We start from the raw sequence: 16,357 nt of genomic DNA on the forward strand, positions 1-16,357 counted from the left end.
AATATAAAATAGCTTCATTCCACGCAATTATAATAGTACCAGCAATACAGGAATGAGTAAGGAGGTGCTTTGAAATGAAAGTCAGTCTTGCAGTCAGACATACATCCACTAACGTGGATTGTTGCCAGCATATTCACTTTTATATTTGTTCTGTCATATTTGATTAGACTCAGATTCCCCTAAGTCCTTTAGCTGAATTACAAATTATATCTTTATTTGGAAACAAATATGCCCACAAAGGCATTGTGTACCTTCTTGTGTGCAGTGTACAATGTTACTGACTACAGAGATAGATTAAAATACTTTGGACATTTCTCCTGCCAGTCAAGTAATTGCATGTGATAGTTTCAATACAGTTGCCATTGGAAAACAATGAAATTCACTGAATGTACTTTAGATTGTCATAAAGGAATACGAGTCAAATTCCTTCTGGGAGAAGAGAGAGAGTGTATGTATGTGTGTATATATATATATATTCTATGTATGCTACGTATTCAAATACTTCCAGTCTATAGTCAGTACAGATATATTTCTACAAACTGATAAATAACTCATAGCATGTGATTTATTACAATACTTCTTACACTCCTTAAAACTTTGGAACCCAGGGAAGGGTTACAAATAATGGACTTTTCTTTTCAAATTTTCTTTTGTAAAATTTGCACTGGAAGCTAAAGGTCATTCCCACTCTTTCCTTTATTTTGAATGTATTTTTCTATTTGAAGTTAGTTAAAAATAATAGTCAGCTGATGTACATGAGCAGTTTTGTTGTGACTATGGGATACCTGCTGATTTACATGACTCTGGCTAGTTTCTCAAAAGAACTTTGAGATGGGAAAAATACGCTCAACTTCATGGATCTTTGTGTAATGGGAATCGAGGTCATAAGCAGTAAGTAACCACCATGACTGAGAAGTTTGTATAGTAAGACTGGAAAAATCCTGTGAAATGATGCCACATTCATTCTCTGAGTATCTCACAGGCACATCACTGACGTCATCGGGGCATTGTCATTAAAAAGCCAAGTGATTGATTTGTACTGATTTGACCTTTGCTATTCATTTGCTGACTAGCTATATTTTCTGATATTTTTAATGACATTTCATAAAAATGCTAGTAGGAAGTCACTGCTTCATCAAGCATTCCTACCTGAACATTCACTAAAAAATGTAATGAAATAAATAATTTCCATTAGATAATAATCTTATTTGGTCAACATTTTTGTCAAGCTCTACATATTTCCTTGATAAACTTCAACCTCCCCTCTTCTCATGACAAAACCCAAGGGAAAACTTTTTATTTAGTGTAATAACTTAACTTTTAGTCTTATTTTCAGTTACAATTCAGTTACAAAAGTTACATGACAATGCCAAGTCTTGAATTGTATCACTGCCAAGACTGCATTTGAGAGCATGAATAGTGAATATCTGTGTTGTGATAACTAAGAAGCATACTCCGTACATTTTGAAGCAGGCAAATACAGCACAAATAGCAGAAACACTGGTCCCTCTGGCAGCTGAGATTTCCTTCAAATCCTCAGCAGCTAACTATTTTTTTCTAAACAGGGAGTAATTATTCCAGTCCATTCTGCCTTTAAATCATGCTCCTGTGACTTCGTCCTGCATCAGGCAGAAGGTGCCAGTTTGCACGGCTCTCAGCCCTTTGAAACACTTTTGACTCATGATTCTTCCTCTTGCTAAATGAAAATAATCTGCCATTTAATCACTTGCTTGCAAGCAATCACTCACTAACCTGATATGCTTGGCAAATTTCTTTTTTAGAGCTGTCAGGTGTACACACAACAGGAATTTGCCATGTTCTACTGCTAGATCATGTAGAGGGTCACTAGCCAGGACATGGTTAAGCTGCTGCTGATGTATGTGTTCACTGAAATTATTTCAGAGTCAATACCAGGTCTCTCTTTCTGGATGTCCATAAGATAATTACAGCAAATGGTTACAAACAAGGTAGATCAAAGAGGAAAATGCTCTATCCAGTTCTAGTCTCTCTAACAGCTACTGTTATCAGTCATTATTAAACCTACCCATTTCCTAGTGCTACCAGACACATATTTAAATTGCACATGCTACAACTGAGATAAAGTAAGTGCTCTGATGTCTGTAGTTTTGACCCTTTGTCTGATGATTTACTGACAGTTGTATCTAAATTCAGCAAATTAGGTATGCAACTTTTTCCTCTTTTTTTTTATAGTAACAGTAGTAGTGTTCTAGAAGTGTTCAAAGAGTTCAGCAGAGATCAGCTTCATCTTGTAGTAGACACTGTGCATATGCATCTTCCCCACAAAAGGCGTAACACAAAAGGTTTTATGAATCCAGTATAATTTTGATGTTCCTTCCCTGTCTTACTTACTTTAAAAATTACTTGCACTCTTACAGACCTTTATTTAAAAAAAAAAAAAAAAATCCTCTCCAATGAATAAGAGTAATGATGTATTTCTGGTTTATTAGCTGTATACTTAACAGCAAAACAGCATTAGGTGCTGCTGTGGGTTAACCCCAGTAAGGAGCTAAGCACCACACAGCTACTCACTCACTTCCCCCTGCAGCAGGACAGGGGAGAGAAGTGGAAGTGCAAAAGTGAGAAAAGTCATGAGTCAAGATAAAGACAGTTAATAAGTAAAAGAGAAAAAGACAAAACAAAACAAAAGAAAGAAAAGCAAGGGATGTAAAAGCAGTCACTCACAAGCAGCTAATGGATGCCCAGCCAGTCACCGAGCAATGGCAACCCCTAATAAACTGTCCCCCCTGGTTTTATTGCTGAGGATGAACTAGGCCTTTGGTCAATTTGGGTCAGCTGTCCCAGCTGTCTTCTCTCCCAGCCTCTTGTCTGCCCCCAACCTACTCACTGTGGGGGGCAGAGTGAGAAATGGAGAAGGCCTTGATGCTGTGTAAGCACTGCTCAGCCATAGCTAAAACATCAGTGTGTTAGCAATACTGTTCTAGTCACAAGCCCAAAATTTAGCACCCTAGGGGCTGCTATGAAGAAAATGAACTCTGTCCCAGCCTAAACCAGTACAGGGGTTAAGTATGCATCGTATCAAACACTGTCTTAATGGATGCACACTTTTTATCCCTGTTGCTTCACAGGGCAAACAGCTCAATTCTTCATTTCTTCCTCACTGCCAGAAGACTTTTTTTCTTACATAGCAAAGGCATGTGTTTTTATTAATCAAGATCTTGGAGCTGCTCTCTGCTGCTGTGCTGTTTGAAAGTTTATGCACCAGAATGTGTTATAACAATGTTAGAGTAGACATATTAGGTATCCTTAGGAAACACAATATGCAACAAAAACTGTGATAGAAAATTAATTACTGTGAGGTGACTGCAATACTAGATCTCTACTACAATATAACTGTACGTGGTTGGAGTACCATACGTGAGCACATCTTAAAGATGTCAGGATTTATACCAGATCTTAATGTTGACAGTACTCTGATACGAGAGATTATGTTCTTAGAGAGGCAACTCTTTTGATTCAGAGTTAAATCAGAGTTTTCTTTTGAAACTGTGCAATTGGAAAGACCACTTAGAGGACAACCAATTTTTCTCCTTTTTTTAATGATGTATGTTTTAAACGATCACAAAATACTGCCCTTCCTGTAGGTGTGAGTACAGATTTCAAAAGGAGGACTAGTGACCTGTATTGCTGTGGCCTGGCCACTTGCTGTTCTCTCTTGACATAGTTATTAGAGGAAAACATAATCTAGGGGCTCTAAATTTTTAACACTGTGTTTTCCAAGGAGATGTTGCCACAGAATGTTTATCACTGCTACCTTATCTCTGAGCATTGCAGCTGTAACAGCATGGCCCCATCATTAGTGTCTTTGCAGAGATGTATATGTGAAAGCAGTATGTAAATTCCCCTTTCATAGGTTTGGAAGCTTTTCCAGACATCCAAATTCCCTCTGTTTTCCATGGGAAATGGAAAAAAAAAACCAACAACCTAATTCTTATATATCCAATCAATATTTTTAAGAATACATTGCAGGATTTTTAAAGAAAGCTAGAACAATCTCCTTTTAAGGTAAAGCTAAGTCTTTATTCACATAAATAGCTCATCTGATTTCAGGGGGCTTGGTATAAGTTTGAGGTGAGCAAAAGATTGGCTTAAGTCACTTTATTTTGGCTATTGTAGGTTCTTTTTCTTCCTTGGATCTGTACACAGACTCCTACTGCTACTGTTTCAGTTGAAGAATGCTTTTGGCTAGATCTGTGAAGTCAGTCAGATGAGAAAACAATCACTGGCTGGGTATAAAAGCTAATAATTTCTTGGCAGGCTTCTCATGAATTAGGCCCATTTTCACTGTGTGAAAAGTAAATTAAATTCCTACTTAAGTATTTTCTAATAATTTGCATAATATATATTAATTTCCAAAATCAAATCTCTAATTTTAGACTGGCTTTATGTTCTACTTGTTTCTCTAAGAAATACAAACAAAAAATCAGCAAACCAGGAAATGGTAAGATGGACCCATAAAAGAGACCCTTCTTCCACATAAAACTGATGTTATTATCCGGAAATGAAAGAGGTAGAGCTCCTACCAGTATACAAAGGGTTGATTTAGATGTTAGATTTTTAATCAAAACCAAATTATATTACATTTACTAATTAAGATTTTATTACATGCATTTGTTTCTTCCTAATTACATAAGTGGAATTCTTTGTTTACAGTTATATAAATTTGCTTGGAGGGGAAACTGCAGCTAGTGTATAAACCTCTGCATCGTCTTTCAAGTCCTACTCTCCTGAAAGGATCACCTTTTCCTCCTCTTTCTCTATCTCATACATGCAAGCACACTATAAAACCATTAAATTACCACATTTGAAAGGAAATAGATAGGGTCCTATTTCCCTTGAAATGGGTTCATTTGTTAACTTCTAAACTTTCGCTTAGTAATTTTCAGACATAATGTATAGTGCCAATCTCTCAGTACTTTCAAGCACTCAAAGTTTCTCTCACTCTGAGTCTGTTAATGTGTTCACTCCCTAGTTGTTCGTAGTACTACAGACTTTGTTTAAATTATTATTTCTATCGTTTCTGTTGCTTACACTTGCAATACTTCATATTGCAAAGGAATTTTGACTATCTAGTCTTAACCCTACAGGGTGAGAGAACGATTAGAAGACACATTTTTATACCTATTTAGTTTTGTATACTTTGTGTGCAAACATATGCCTGAGTTGAATTTTAACAAGGCTAGATTTTAGTTAGAGAAACGCAGAAACAGGAGTCCAAATCTCGAAAGTTACACTAAAAATAGCTGTCATTTAATATTGAAGTCTTTCTTGGATCTGACCAAGCAAGGTAACAGAGATATTGCTTTCTGAAAATTGCCTACATGGATAAAGAATTTATTCACATCTGTAAATTAATATTTAAATATTTTTCTGGCTTCAGTCTGCATAATATTTGTGCACCAAGAGATTCATTACTTTTACTGTCTTGAGCCTGCAATACGGAGACGTATTATTATGTTTTACAAATAGTGCATAAAGGTCAAGATTTATCTTGCCTACATTTTGTTATGTGAAAGCCAGGAGTTTAATTTAAACCAGATCTGTGGGATGTCTCCAAAGCTAATGCAGATAGCCTAGCATTTCTGGAGTGACTTATCCCATCTATTGATCTACAACAGAATTTTAAAACAGGTAGGCTATTTAAATAATCTTCATATACTTCACTTGTTACTGAGGGAGTTTCAATGACTAACTACAACAATACAGCTAAATTTACATATCCAAATTTAGAGGATATTAATGCTTCCCTAAGAAACCGACAGCCAAACATCCCTGTGTTATCAACACTGCTTTGGTCACAAATCCAAAACATAGCTTCTATGAAGAAAATTAATTCCATCTCAGCTAAAACCAGTATGATAAAAAAAAAAAATTAGACACATTTCTGCAGCCTGTTCCCACTTTCTCACTTGGATGCTTATTCAGCTGCTGAGGGAATTCCGAACTCACCACAACCCCTCCCTGGTCTATCCAGCATGGGTTGTGACAAACAGGAGGGTCATGCTTACCCTTTTGCATCTCCAGTCTGTGTAAATCATTCTAAATCAATTCTAACTTGATTTTCCTTTGTATGTTTCTTCCATGTAGCACATAATAGAGTGAACCTTGCCATCAAACTTTGTTAAGTTGCACTTTTACAAATTCACATTAAAATCACTTTTGCTAATAGCTTTGATGGCAATTCTTTAAGTGATCTAAATCACTCATTCGTGACAAGGTCATATTTAACCATTATGTTTGCTGTTTATCTGAGTACTTAGCTTCAATAAAATCTAAATATATATTTAAGCATGCTATAGAATAAAATTTGCTCCAATGTAAATAGAATTGCAAATAGGATACCTTAAGTAAATATCTGCCATTCAGAAAGTTGCCTATAGTTGGTTAAGTACATCTGTTGGTTGAATAACATCTTACGCTAGAATATAACATATGAAGGATGCTGTGTGGTGTCAAATGTAGTGAGCTTTAGAGGATCTCCATTTGCCCTGTACTAAGCTACACTGCAGCAAGTAATTGCAATGCCTAGAGCAGTTAGAGGCCATGACTCCTGGTGAAAACCCAAAATTATGTTTGTACTGTACTTAGAAAAAGATTCTGTAGCACAAGTGACAGAAGGAAGAATATCAGATTAAAGAGAGAAAGATATAAACCCATAGTTATCATTTTGGGTATAAACCTTACAGCTGTTTCTTTATCAACTTTCCAAGTAATAAAACTAGAAAAGCAGGACAAGTTTTGGAGCTCATGAAAATAGAAACTGTAGCAGAGACTGATACCACAGTGAGATATCATAAGGCTTCTCCTTTATGCCTTTCTCAAGGATCTCTTTCAATTCAAGAGAGCTTGTTTTCCACTAGCTGTTGGTTTTCATTCCAACTCCAAAGGATATCATAGTTTAAAAATTATCAGATCACAAGCACAAAACACCTGCCATTTCTGTGCTGGTGACCAGCATGTTCATATAATAAATGGTGTATTTCAAGATTCTTCAGTTTTCTATTTTCATGTTATTTCACAACAAACTCTTACTGATCTTTTAACTTTTCTTATTTTTCCTTCATACCTTCCCATCTTTTATTGCTCTTCTTCAGTGCTGAGGTCACTTCCCTCCACCCCCTCAGTTTTCTTTGCGTGCATTTGAATAATTACCTTCAGTATCTGCACATGTGGAAATGCTCGAATATATGCAAAAATCTATGGAAGGCCTTAACTTTCTAAAATTAACACTTCAACAAAAGAAAAAAAAAATTGGGCACACTAATGATGTTACTAAAATTCTGTTTTCTCCAATGTTTTCTGTCCTTTAGGGGCAGAGTTGCAGTCAATCTCCCCTTTCTAACTTTCAGAGTTGACATTTCTCGTTGACAGATTTTGTCCTTTGGGTGTTTGCTCCAGAAAGTTAAACCACTGATTATTCTGGTGTGCAATAAAGCAGCTGGTTATGGATGAGAAAGGCCACTTTCTTTAGACTGTGGAAAATGAGAAGATGCAAGATTTTCAGTAAAAGGTATCATATCAATTTGGGAATATTACTAAGTGAGAAAATGCTATTTATTGGTCCATATTATCATTATGTGAGTTTGCCTGGTGTTTACCCTGAACAGCTGCTGTAATATTTCCTTAGAATGAATGACATCATTGTCAGAGCCTGCTTCAGGAAAGGCATAAAAACAGCTTTAGAGTTTGGGATCTCTTTATTTCATGGTATCTAACAGGTATCAGCATTAAATCCTCTTACTGTCTTTTACAGTTTTGTCAGTTGGTCCAGTCTTATCCATGGAACGTATATACACATGCAGTACAGACAGAGCAGGTGCAGCATGCATTTAGCAAAAACTTTTATACTTGTGTAGGCAAAACCAACCACAGATTTATTATGAATATTTACTGGTTTTCTCTAACCCTGCAGTTTAGTTTCTTCTGTGCAACTTGTTGGGGAGACTTAAAATATACATAATATTCATGGTATAGCAAAAAAAAATAAAATTCTTGAACTGGATATCCATGGATAAGGTAATTAACACTGTAACAATGCTGACCTCATATTTTTTTCCATTAAAATTCCTGCTATCAGTAACCTTCTTCATCAGCTGCAACTTCCTTAAAGATTCCAACTTCTGGGACTTTTTTTTTCCTCATGGGAACCATTAACCACTGCTAAGAATGTAGACAAACAAAAAAGCAGCCACAGAGTTCTGTGTTTAATATTCTTTATGGGTTATATTGTTAATTGTAAGCTCTTCTGGGACCTAGAACAATGAGGCTCTGCTCCTGTTCAGATCCTTTGGCAACAGCAAAATATAAACAGAAATAATTATAGAGAAGGCAAACAATGAAAATAGGACTAAATTTTTCTAATGTTAAACATTCTGTCTGAACTTTAACACACACTGTTCTACTTAATCAGGATATATATTTTACTTAGTTCCATATTATATTCCAGTGAAACAACACTGATTCCATTTAAATATTTTTCTGGTATGAAAACAGGAAAAGAAATGGCAAATAAATGGAAAAGAGTTATTAAAATGGTAAAATTTTTTACTTTAAAACTTCTGTTTCCATATGCTACAATTTCTTTTTCATGTACACAATGTATCTGGAAATGTGTACATTTTAAAGCCAAAATGGGCCATATGAACTTCTGCAAAAGACAGAACAAATTGAAGTTCATAGCTTCTGAGTTATAAAAAGACATTTGATCTTGAACCAGTAACTTCAAATCATGAAAAATCTAATCATTTATGTAGGCAACTTTTTACCAGTTAATTATTTGTAGTGTTAAAAATATGTACTTTTTTTCTAGTCTGACTGTGTTCAGCCTCCAGCTATTGTGCCTCGATACATTTTTTCCTGCATCCAAATTAAAGAGTCATCAAGAGTTCCCTGAGTTGGTACTTCAAGGCTAAGATAAAAACACCTCTTAATATTCTCATGGGTAAACTAAGCAAATAGAATTCTCCAAGTTTTTCACTAGAAGGCAAATTTTCTCTATCTCAAGTTATTCTGCTGCCATTTTTTCTAATTTCCAATTATTCAGGCCCCCTTTTTTATGATTGATGTCAAACCTGAAATAATTTAATCAGTGCTGGTTTTGTCACAGACTTTTCCACAGAATGTAGCTCCTCTTTCTTATTTGACACTACTCTACTTGGGTATCTTTGCATTGCATTCACTCTTTAATCTGAAGTGTAATACCATCAGCTAGCAATTGTTTTTGAAAGTCTTTTCATTGATGCTGTCTTCCACCTTTACCTATAGGAATTAGATTTTCCTTCTAGGTATTTCAGCTGGCTTTTGGCAGTGTTAAAAATTTAGTATTATTCTACAAATTTTTACTTAAACTGTAGATAAAAATAACATGAGGGAAGAATAGATTCCTGTAGAACTCTATTAACATTATCCTTGTTTCTCATTAAAATTACCATTGAGACCTAGCATTAAACTGCTTTTAAAATGATTAATAGGGTTTCCACTGATACTGTATGATGCTAATTTCATTCAGGGTGTTATGCGGGATTAAGTCAAATGCCCCATAGAAGCCTATTATATCAAAGAGTTACCTTTATAAATCAACCTTGCAAAACCAGTTAAAGCCAATATGAGTTTTATTTTTCAAATGTTTCCAGACACCATGCTGGATGGCATATTATTATCCTCTAAATCTTTACTAGGTGCATCTCCTATCAGTCTATCTGTGAATTAGCCTAAGAAATATGTAAGGTAATTGACTCTTGACTACCTGTCTTTTTAAACATTAGTAAATGAGGACCAGCAAATATTCACCTAGCAGATCTAAAGGAACTCAGGTTGGTGACAGGCGAGTTGCTGATTGTGGTGTCCAACCTATTGAAGATAGCAAATATGCCACCAATTTTCAAAAGCATTCCAAAGCAGACCCTGGCAGCTTCCACCTGCATAAAACAGACTAGTGATGGTCACCCTTGTTTCTTCTGGGAAGACTGGTAAGAATTGGTGCAAAGAATAGAACTAGTGGCTTCTTTAGAGTCAGAACTCACAAATCTATGGGAGTTCTTTGAAGGAAGCAATGAGCCTGTGCACAAAGGTTGATATGACATCCTTTGATTTCCAAAGGCAATCAACACAATCCCTCAGCAAAGGCTCTTAAAGAAACTAAGCTGCCATGAGATAAGAGAGCAAGTCTCCACATGGATAAATAACTTATTAAAAGATAAGAAACAAAGCACTGGAATAAATGATCTTCTTTTTTTTTCTTTTTTTTTTTTTTCCTTTAAGTGGAGACTACAGGAGTATGCCCTGGAGGCTTTTTGCTCCATATCAAAGAAATAGATGACAAAGCTTCTTGTTACTAACAGGTACAGAGTGGTAAATGTGAAGGCCAGTTGCACAGCCTGGGTGATAGAACTGCAGATGAAATTTAGTATGGACAAACATAAGCCGTGCATATGGAAACATGCAGTCTTAACTTCAACACACTTGGATGGGCTCTACACTGTCTGTTAGCACTCAGGACTGATATTTTGGGGTTATGATAGATTGTTCTGCTAAAATGTCGGTTCATTGGTCATGAACAGTAGGAAAACAAAAGTGAGTTTTCAGAATTAAGAAAGGAAAACAGTTCTGTTTTGTTCTCTGAAAAGTGGTGCGTGAACAGGCTAAAGTAGTAATTTGGATACAGCATATACAAGTCTTTCTGTTTTAGTAGGTAGACATGATCTGGAGGTGTGATAAGCATGTTTCTGCATCATACTGCTTGCATATAAAATTTTGCTTTTGATCTTTCAATGAGATAATGAAGCCGAAGAAATAGCTAGCAGAAGGACAGCATACAGATATGCATAAAAAACATAAAATCAACTCTAGCTGGTGCACAATGTGAAGGAACACCTTTAACTAAAATAACTAATGACTAAACAAACAACTAACCTAATAAAAAAAAATCTCTTGTGATTTAGTATTTGTGGGAAGAGTTGAACAAGTGCAGTGGGGAAAAAAGCACAGAGAGAAAATTATGAAACAAGCAAACTGAAACATTGAGGTTTTATCTGGTATATCTGTGCCACTCCCTGGAACAGAAGAATTGGAAATTACTTGCAAATAGCAAACTACTTAATGCACCAGAGAATATACTGTTAGGAATGCAATATTCCATGTGTAGAAGAAGATGAAGCATTCCAAGAGTGAAAAGATCTACATTTTCTTATTCTAAAACATCTTCAACTGTATTTGTTAACATCAGATAATGTCTTTCTAATGACATCAAGGCTCCTGAGTAAATAAAATAATATCAGTTTCTAAATTCATCTCTGACATGGACACACTCCACAACTCTAGATAAACATTGTTTTCCTATGTATTTTCCTAGCTATCAAAAATGACGGGGATAAACAAAAAGTATGGCATATTATTGGGTGTGTTTCAGTTTAGTTAATTAAGAACGGTAAATATTTTAAAGATGAAAACCACCATCTAAATGCTATGTTGTAATTTTGTTGCATCTCATTGGCTTCTACTGGGATTCCTACACTTCCTATGTAAGCTCTGAGAAAATCTTTGCATACCTTAATTTCATAAGCAAATCTAAAAAAATAACAACAACAACAACAATAATAATAATAATAAACAACCCTCAAACTTCCAAATGGTGATTTATTCCTTATAGAGGTAAATTCATTTTTTAGAACCTGTAAATATTAAATAAATAAAATAGTAGAACTGATAGTTCACCATGTCAGTATTTTACTGAATAAACCCTTACGAGTACCTATGACTTGCTTTTGAGTGGGAACCATTCCATGGAAGCATGACTTGTGGAACCTTTTCACACTGTTTTAGATATTTTGGCAACCATTTTAAAAATAAACAAGCAAACAAAAAAGCCCCCTTGCCTACTCAGTTTTGGTTGCTTCAGTATACTACACACTCAAAAATGACCAAACTGAAAACATGAGCTGGAAGTGTGAGAAACACAACTCTGAGCTCTTTGGCATACGGAATGAGAAGACTGCTACACCAAGGCTTTTGTGAGGCATCTGACAAACTAAGTAAAAACCACACCCTTCCATAAGTTACTACTGTTCTAATGCTCATGTTCTTTCTCTCCTTTATGTCATTAATAGATCTTCTAGGTATGGAATTAAATTAGCCAACCTCTGGTACCCTAATACTGTCCTTAATTCTTAGATAGTAGAAGCTACATAAATAATTACTAATCAGAAAATGTACATTAGTAAAGTGCAGGGTTTAACCTATATATAAAATTGAGTACAGGCAGTCACAAAGAGAAAGTTCAAGAGTAAAAGAATTTTGGGGTTGCATTTTTTTATAGGACAATTATACTCTGCTTACAGTTTGTATTGGCAAGCTTTCATCTTTATTTAAAGTCTATTGACTTATTGAAAACCGTGTGCTGATGGAAACCATCCCATTTGCTGTTAGTAAAGACAACTGCTTTTTCACTTCTGCTTTAATCTCAACAAAAACTATTCTATTTATTTGCGAAGACCATTATACTCTTCTAGTTTAATGTATAAGATAGAGAAGATTTGAACCATCATCTTGTGTTGTAAAGTACAAAGTTAACTTCATAGCTATCTGTCAAGCCCAGCACTATCAATTCACACACTACAAGATGACAAAAGTATTTTTTTCACTAATGGTGTTTCCCATAAGCATTCACCTTCAGAATTGTTGTGTTTTTCTATGTGTGCTCTTGGGAAAAGAGTTTTGTCCCAGCCGGTAAATTCAGTCGCACACTAGCATGTACTCATCTCTTGGATATTTTTTTTTCTTTTTTTGTTTTCAGGAGTGGTTGAGGGTGAAAAAGACTTCTCCTTAGAGAGAGAATGAGTCGTCTTGATATTGCAGCAAATTCTTTTTCTCTCTGAAGTAAAGTCAGAAACTGCCTTGATTTACATTCATCCCACATTTTTCAAACTTTCTACTTACTCTTCCACTATGTGTTTAGATACAGAGAATTAGTTCATGCCTGCTGTAGTCAAGCCAGGTAATATTACTAACATACACATTTCATCCCTAGAGTAACAAATCTGTGTTAAAAGTCCCTAACCAGAAAACCTTCCTAGCTATACAGCTCCACTGTGTTGTTTCTGCATTCATTCCATATGCTGCGTGTTACTAACTTGTGATCTTGCTCCTTGTGGGTGAGACACCACTGAGGTTAATCACTGTTGTGTTCTCTGACAAGGCAAACCTGGGAGCGTGCTCACGATCCAGCGTGTCTCTTGGCTCTGTGTCTCCTCTGCAGGCTGCCAGGATGCAGCTTGATTCGGGCTGTCTACAAATCCCATCTGCTCTGCTAGCAGGTGATCTGTCCTGGTCCTGGTGGGAAGGATTCAGACCTGTCCTCATTGCCCCTCTTTGCAAGGCCAGATAGGGTAGCCTGGATCTGACAGCAGAGACCAGAGGCCCTTTACTTAGCATCTGCTTGTGCATGCTCCAGGGTGCCGATTGCACAAAAAGGCATTCGCAAAGAGTAGAGTAGATAAATTAAATGGACAGGCAGCAAATATAAACGCAAGCTGGTCTTTGAGGCTGTTCCTGTGGGCCTTGTAGGCACTCCCAATAAGACTTTGTGTGAATACATCCATGGCTCAGTTTAAGACAGCTTTGCTTACAGAGGGTCTTAGACACTACTGGGATGGGAGGTTGTGGTTTACAGGGGGAGCTGGTTTTCTTGTGACATACTAGTGGTCGGTAGTTGACAAAACTGTACGTTTCTCTGTGCTGACAAGCCTCAGAAGTGCAGTCAGTTACTCACCTTCAGGCACATTAAACAAAATCATGATCTTTTTCCTAAGATTAATTAAAACTGGGGGGGGAGGGTAAAACATACTCTGCAACCTAGGAGCCAGGGATCACAACCTAATAAGTAACAGCTGCATTTAATGAGCAGTCTGTAAGTACTTTAGTTATGAATAAACATAAGGGTTTTGGCTATGGTTATAAATTTGTTTTTGCCTTTGCATACAGTGGAGGTCAGGAAATATTTGAGCATCGGGTTCTCTTTGCAAGACAAGTACTAGAATTTAAGCTACTAAAAATACAAAGGGCTTTTTACCGTTCTGTTACTGGATTAATTCTCTAAATACAGCTCACCGTCTGGACCAGCTTGCACTATTGTAGATCCCAGTAAGAAATCTTTGCAGCTGATAATCTGTCCATAGATATAGTTTTGACTCACAGCATACATAAAGCAGGACACCCTTTTGTCATAAGAAATGTTACTTATGTTTGTATGAGATGTAGATAGTTCATATGAGAAGTCTGTACTTATATCTACAGGATGTGGGTATGAACATTTACTTTCCAGAAACTGAAGAAAATAAAGCCAAACAACGAAGGACCATGCCTCATATTATAAGGGAAACTTGTATGTGACTGTTCTCTACTATGCAAAAGGGGATCTCACCATTGATGTTGATCTGCCAGGTTTTCAAGTAATAGCATATGGCTCAAGAGACCAAGAGACAGAAGAGTATGAATGGGTACTTTGTACCCTTCCTTAGTTGCTTTTCATGTTTCATTCAGAGTAAAATGACTTCTTGATTTTTTCTTCCAATAAAAGCTTGGAAGTGAAAGATGATTGTCCCCAAATTGAAAATTGCTGTCCTTACACTTTAAACTGAAGATAAAAAAGTCCTTTTTGGGAAATTATTTCATGGTACTTCACAGGAATTCTGTGTGGGTACTTAGTTTTCCCCTTCTATTCCTTCTCTATTTATGTTTCCCATTGTGCTTTCCATTTTGCACTGTGAGAATAATTTTTACATATCTTCTCTCTGTGTCATGATAAACTATGGGAGATAAATATCAGACAAAAAACTCAGTTTATATAGAAGAATTAAATAATCCCAAAAGGATTACTGGATTCTTTTTATTTTTAAGTTTAATGTATTCAATGAAAAAAAAAAAAGTTTCATACTTTCCATTAAAAATCTTTTTTTCTTCCGAAGACAGCTGCTTAGCTAGTTTGCAGAGAGAGTGGGTATCTGACGACACTAATTTTGGCTGGGATTTGTTTGTAGTAGTAACAGGGTGGGGTGGCACACACCAAATTAAAAATTCTGTCATTCTGTCAAGAAATGGTTTGCAGTTATGCTATGTAAGGGAAAATATTTATATGCATAAAATATCCAAATTTACATTAGCTATACCATTACTCAATGCAACAGTTTATGAGAAGTTTCACATTGTGAATGCAAGCATGGAGAGAAGGCAAAGGGACCGGGTTATGCTTTTAGGATTTGGCAAACTGAAGAAATAGACAAGTGATAGGTATTTTCTTGGCTTATTCACTGCTGACCTGAGGATAAAATGGAGACATGATAAGTAAAAATATCAGGCATCCAAAGAGAGATAAAATGGCTAGAAACCTGAAATCATTTATCCATAGCTTGGGCTCAGCAGATGGGAACAGAGAGTCTCCATCAAAAAGAAGATCCGCTGGCCACAGAGCAGCCTGGAGTGAAATGCAGCTTTATACTGCAGTGGGTCTTCTGCCTGACTCCGTAACTTCATTTAGTTCCTCAATCTTGAATCTGAATCAACTTCATGGAGACCAAACTACCCTGTAAGAAGCTTCTGGAAAGCAAATCTTTTTCTTACACTGTCTGATAAAGCACAGAAAGTCCTCTTTCCCTCCACTCCTTCAACAGGAATTTCAAGTGCACTCCCAATATTTAAAAATAAATTCAAAGTTCGGTTATGAAAAAGACATTTTTACCTTACCTTTTGTCTTTTTTTTTTTTTAATAAAGATGAATATTTTATATTTTCACAGGGTCATCTATCGGCCTCAAAACCTTTTAATACACTTGAATGATCAACTCTGCTTTGGATTATAGACAAAATGGCTTACTCGAACCATATACATCCTTCAGTTATTTCATTTATTCCTTTCCTGCAATTTCAGGGACCTGTTGAAGATAGTTTAACCTCATCAGCACAGTTAACACTATTTATGAATAACATCTACTCCAGTAATGCAGGCTGAATATTTGACACATGGAGATAAGAAGCACAGTTGGTAACTTCAGAGGAAAGAAAGAACATTGAGGGTCAGAACTGAAGATCTATGTTATGACCAAACTGCAAAAAGGAAGCAATAAAGCTTCTGATATGAGTGGGAACTTTTTATGGAAGAATTAATAAATTGAATTCTAAATTGTCGAATTCATTGTTGACAACCCCTCCAAACATTTTCTATCAGCTTTTGCAAGAGTTATTCTAAGGCATACAAATATAAGCACACATATGCGTTTTTTTATGAAACCCGAGAAATTCTTATTGCATTTCATTCACATAACAAATAA

This window comes from Haliaeetus leucocephalus, unplaced genomic scaffold (assembly GCF_000737465.1).
Source record: "Haliaeetus leucocephalus isolate CR32 unplaced genomic scaffold, Haliaeetus_leucocephalus-4.0 Scaffold137, whole genome shotgun sequence".
NCBI classification, from domain to species: Eukaryota; Metazoa; Chordata; class Aves; order Accipitriformes; family Accipitridae; genus Haliaeetus; species Haliaeetus leucocephalus.